At 36.7% G+C, this 6,096-nt stretch overlaps 1 non-coding gene across 1 annotated transcript; it reads left to right on the top strand.

The window, feature by feature from the left end:
* The first annotated feature begins 4,901 nt into the window (after positions 1-4,901).
* TRNAC-ACA (transfer RNA cysteine (anticodon ACA)) lies at positions 4,902-4,974 on the top strand. Its single transcript has one exon. It is a non-coding gene; the product is annotated as a tRNA-Cys (tRNA).
* Positions 4,975-6,096: the final 1,122 nt, after the last annotated feature.

The following is a 6,096-nucleotide window of genomic DNA, read 5'->3' as shown; positions in this document are numbered from 1 at the left end:
TCATCTCACAGGCTAGTAAAGAAATGCTCAAAATTCTCCAAGCCAGGCTTCAGCAATACATGAACTGTGAACTTCCAGATGTTCAAGCTAGTTTTATAAAAGGCAGAGGAACCAGAGATCAAATTGCCAACATCCGCTGGATCATTGAAAAAGCAAAGGAGTTCCAGAAAATATCTACTTCTGTTTTATTGACTATGCCAAAGCCTTTGACTGTGTGGATCATAATAAACTGTGGAAAATTCTGAAAGAGATGGGAATACCAGACCACCTGGCCTGCCTCTTGAGAAACCTGTATTCAGGTCAGGAAGCAACAGTTAGAACTGGACATGGAAGAAGAGACTGGTTCCAAATAGGAAAAGGAGTATGTCAAGGCTGTATATTGTCACCCTGTTTATTTATCTTATATGCAGAGTACATCATGAGAAATACCAGGCTGGATGAAGCACAAGCTGGAATCAAGATTGCTGGTAGAAATATCAATAAGCTCAGATATGCAGATGACACCACCCTTATGGCAGAAAGTAAGAAGAACTAAAGAGCCTCTCGATGAAACTGAAAGAGGAGAGTGAAAAAGTTGACTTAAAGCTCAACATTCAGAAAACTAAGATCATGGCATCTGGTCCCATCACTTCATGGCAGATAGATGGGGAAACAGTAGAAACAGTGGCTGACTTTATTTTTTGGGGGGCTCCAAAATCACTTCAGATGGTGATTGCAGCCATGAAATTAAAAGACACTCATTGGAAGGAAAGTTATGACCAACCTAGACAGCATATTAAAAAGCAGAGATATTATTTTGCCAACAAATGTCCATCTAATCAAGGCTGTGGTTTTCCCAGTGGTCATGTATGGATGTGAGAGTTGGACTATAAAGAAAGCTGAGCACCGAAGAACTGATGCTTTTCTTTTTTAATAAAAAAAAATTTTATTGAAGGATAATTGCTTTACAGAATTTTGTTATTTCCTGTTAAACTTCAACATGAATCAGTCATAGGTATACATATATCCCCTCCCTTTTTTTAATTTTTAAAAAAATTTTTTTTTATTACTGGAGGCTAATTACTTCACAACATTTCAGTGGGTTTTGTCATACATTGACATGAATCAGCCATAGAGTTACACGTATTCCCCATCCCGATCCCCCCTCCCACCTCCCTCTCCAGAATTGATGCTTTTGAACTGTGGTGTTGGAGAAGACTCTTGAGAGTCCCTTGGACTGCAAGGAGATCCAACCAGTTCATCCTAAAGGAGATCAGTCCTGGGTGTTCATTGGAAGGACTGATGTTGAAGCTGAACCTCCAATACTTGGCCACCTGATTCGAAGAGCTGACTCATTGGAAAAGATCCTGGTGCTGGGAAAGATTGAGGGCAGGAGGAGAAGGGAACGACAGAGGATGAGATGGTTGGATGGCATCACCGACTCAACGGACATGGGTTTGGGTGAACTGCAAGAGTTGGTGATGGACAGGGAGGCCTGGCATGCTGTGGTTCTTGGGGTCGCAAAGAGTCGGACATGACTGAGCGACTGAACTGAACTGAACCATGGTTCCATTTTCTCAAACACCCCTTACAGCTTTTTTCTCAAATAAATTTATTTGCCTAAGTAAAATGAACTGTATCATTAAACCTTTGTGTACAACTTTCCCTCTTCTAGTCCCCTTTCACTTTCACAAAATAGTCTTTCAAAATTATATTTCTAATTAAAATATACTTTGTGTATTCTACGTCTATGTAGCTGGTTAAGACTAGAAAAATAAACAAACTATGGAGGTTGGTCTCATTTTAAATTCATGAGGTCACTTAATCCACTTTTTCATTTCTCTTAGGGCTATTTTATGAAATCTTTTACTTTAACCCCACAACACCTCATTTTCTATACTTACTCTCAGCAGAAGAGTAATAGCTTTTTGCTATTATGAGAAAACTGAAATAATGACAGATGTCATTTAAAAATCCCCAGGAAAATATCTGCTTTTTAATTCAATGCCATCTGTGTAGTCACAGGATGAACTATTTTGCACCTATATATAACAGGTCCTTCTACTGGTGATCCAGAAGATAAAGAACCTGCCTACAATGCAGGATACCTGGGTTCGATCTCTGGGTCAGAAAGATCCCCTGGAGAAGGGAACTGCTACCCACTCCAGTATTCTTGCCTAGAGATTCCATGAACAGAGAAGATAGGTGGGCTACAGTCCATGGGGTTGCAAAGCGTCAAACAGGACTGAGTGCTAAACACTTCTCACAATTTGCATTAAATCCCACTCTTCTCACTGCAGAATCTGGCTAGAACATTTCCCCTTTTCTCCCAGATCCTCAACACCCCTCTGTTCAAGTATTACCATCAATGTACAGATATTATTTTAATAATCTCATTAAAAAACTTCCTTGACCATTTTACTGTCCAGTTGTTGCCCCGTTTCTTTATTGCATTTAATAATAATTTTCCACTTTTAATGTCTCTTGTTCCTAAAGTGACTTTAGTCAGTATTCTGCTACAATCATTCCAATGAAACCACTCAAAAGTTGCTCAGATCAGTTCAGTTCAGTTGCTCAGTCGTGTTTGACTCTTTGCAACCCCAAGAACTGCAGCATGCCAGGCCTCCCTGTCCATCAGCAACTCCCGCAGTTCACCCAAACCCATGTCCATTGAGTCGGTGATACCATCCAGCCATCTCATCCTCTGTCGTCCCCTTTTCCTCCTGCCCTCAATCTTTCCCAGCATCAGGGTCTTTTCAAATGAGTTAGCTCTTTGTATCAGGTGGCCAAAGTACTGGAGTTTCAGCCTCAGCATCAGTCCTCCCAATGAACACCCAGGACTGATCTCCTTTAGGATGGACTGTTTGGATCTCCTTGCAGTTCAAGGGACTCTCAAGAGTCTTCTCCAACACCACAGTTCAAAAGCATCAATTCTTCGGTACTCAGCTTTCTTTATAGTCCAACTCTCATATCCATGCATGACTACTGGAAAAAATCATAGCTTTGATGAGAAAGCTAGTCTTTAGTAATATATTCTTCAAACAAATATTAGTAACACTGTTCACATTTCAACCAGGCAGTGTGTGTCTGGAAGCAAGGTTAGCTTTAGGTATGAAGAATTTTTTTGTGCCCCTGAGTCTCTGAATTCTCATGAAACTACAGCAAAATCTGCCTAAAGTAAAAATAGATCATTTATGATATAAAGTGAAATTCAACATACTTTTAAGAACCAAGCCAAATAATAGTTGTTTAAGGTCTTTCCTGCTTTTCTGAACTGGAAATATTCACTGTTGTCACAGAAGCCCATAACAACTTTACTCTTCTGTATTAAAGTACTGTATTCTAATTTGCAGTATAATTATTTGAAAAAAGCATCACATATTCCTAAGCACATTATCAGTATTTGAGAATAGATTTTTTCAAATTTTTAAAACTTTTTTGCATCACAACATCCAAAATATGGCATTGGTATAAAATACTTGCTGAGTTGAGTGCATTCAAAAAGGAATAAAGCGTACTCCAGTTGTATGGTAAAGTAAGTAAAATGAACCTGTTCATTTTTAAAATGGTGATCATGATGGTCTGTTTTCTGCACCATCTCCCTCAACCAAAGAGAAGGCAATCTGACACAAGTAAGAAATTCTACGAGGTCCTAGTACTGAAAATAATCAAATACTTGAAGGAAGATTTGTGTCCTACTTGTTACAAGATGAGAATTATAAATGAGCTATGTGATACCCTGGGTTTATTTCAGAATTTCAGTGTTCGTTTTTGGTTGTTTCAGAAAAGCATAAGAAATCTCTCCCTGTGTCAGAAATCTTTTAAAATCCCATGTACTTTTGGTGTTTTCACACCATGGATATGGTAGGATTTTCAGAGATGTAACAAATGATATTTTAAATTCATTAGGCTTGAAAGCAACTGAACCCTTCTTTGCAAGATTGCTGAAGTACGTTTATATATATATTCATATATGTATGTGTGTGTAAATAAAGAGCTTCTTATAAACTTTGGAAACTGGTCAAAGAAAATACTTAAGTTTTTGAAATTTATACTGCTTCATTTGCTGGACTATTAGCCTTAAAGCCTTATAAATTTTTGTGAAAGAGTCTATTTTGCAAGCTCTGCATTAGAAAATTCTTAGAATATTACTTTCAAAATGTTCGGCTACATTATTAACATTTCTCACTCAAGTACTAATGTTAATTCAGATGCATTTTCAGCTTACAAAAGTGATACGTTATGCTTTTAACCAACATTTTCCCATAATCACTCATATGCCGACTACCAGGAGCATATGCTTTTGTCTGAAGGCTTTGTGCCTCAAATGTGAATGCCACGAACATATGCCAGGTGTTTGTTTTCTATGATTTCTTTTATCTTGCTGGTCATAGACCATCAGACTTCTGAAACATTCCTAAAGTGAAGAAAGAACTATAATGAAATAGAGAATTAAATGTAAGAGAATGCAAACTATTGGTTTCAATAATAAGGTTTCACTAATTTTAAGGATATGTTAAATACTAAACATTTAAAGAATATTTCTATTATTCATTTTCTGCTCATAATTTTACATGTCATTTTATCTCCACATGTGTCTTCTCCACAGCATTCAATCTTTCCTGCTTCTTTGAGTTAGTATTATACATTTGAAAGCCTAAAGGCTTTTTATAACTGAAAATAAAATGTCAAGTTAAAAATTTTACTAGAAATGGATGAAAACAAGAGGATTCAGGCTCTGCATGACAAAATTCTCAATTGTGAAAGTGCTGTATAAGCTCATGACAAGTACGAAGATGCAATAGAATATTATGTCTAAGGTGGCACTGCCTTTACAGTTTATATGTGGATCCTCAAAATGACATATTTATATCTCTGGAAAAATTCGTTCTTTGCCATATGATAATTGGTTTTATAGGGCTTCCCTGGTGGCTCAGACGGTAAAGCGTTTGCCTACAATGCAGGAGACCCAGGTTCAATCCCTGGGTCAGGGAAGATCTCCAGAAGGAAATGGTAACCCACTCCAGTATTCTTGCCTGGAAAATCTCATGGATGGAGGAGCTGGTAGGCTACAGTCCATGGGGTCACAAAGAGTCGGACACGACTGAGTGACTTCACTTTCACTTTCATTGGTTATATGTGGTTTTTCACTAAGTCATAATTGGTGACTGTGGATACATTTAAAATCATAAAAATAGAAGAAAATATAGCACAAGTTAACTTAAAATTTTAACAAAATCCTCAAGCTCATTTTCTTCTAGTGTAGTCAATAGATTATTACCTAGTTGATACTTCTCTGATTCATCCTTTTTGTTTAGACAATAAGGGAAATCTCTTCATTCTAAGAGATAATAATTGCACAAATTCCATTTGGGTGCTATAACTATTGGGGTTTTGCTTGCAAAACTAAATTACTTATGGTTTTTCCAGTTATGGAGCTCCAGTTAAATTCAAGACCTAATTTCATTCACCAAGGCATTTCACTGTCTCATATCATTTTATTAAAATATCTTGTGTTTCTAGTTATCTCTACTCTAGGCTTTGGTGGTGGTTAACTTCATGTCATTATCATGTTTATCAAGCTCAATTCAGCTTTTATAACAGCAATTTCTCTCACTAAGCATTTATATCTTCAAGTTCTGGACAAGCTGAAGGCAGACGGAAAAGAAGTTTATATCACAGTAATAAAACCAATAGTAATGGATACCGCATGTACCATATTTCTTTCATTTTCGCAAAGATAAAGCAATTTTACTGTTCTAGAATGTAATCTCTGCATCTTGTCAGTTTATCAGTTCCCTTTTTCTTCCCTTCTCCATTATCTAGTATCTTTCTCTATTTCTCTCAGGAACTCAGGAGGTAAACAATAAGGCATCTTTCTCTTTGTTGTGATGAAACTTATTGTCATCTTATGATAAGGTCAGGATGGGGACGGTGGGGTTTCTCAACCCAAGCTTTTAGTCACTGTATCTACTTAAATCATTTACTACACTTAGTAAATAAAATTGTACTTTTTTTTCCTATTTCATTGTAATTGAAATAAGGTTAAATTTCTTTGAAAATAGCAAATACATAAGAATACTTAAAACTTCTTTAAAAAAATATTAGCTGGTAGAA

This window comes from Muntiacus reevesi, chromosome 19, assembly GCF_963930625.1.
Source record: "Muntiacus reevesi chromosome 19, mMunRee1.1, whole genome shotgun sequence".
Classification (NCBI taxonomy): domain Eukaryota; kingdom Metazoa; phylum Chordata; class Mammalia; order Artiodactyla; family Cervidae; genus Muntiacus; species Muntiacus reevesi.
The sequence above is the reverse complement of the archived record's forward strand: the minus strand, read 5'-3'. Positions and strand labels throughout refer to the sequence as shown.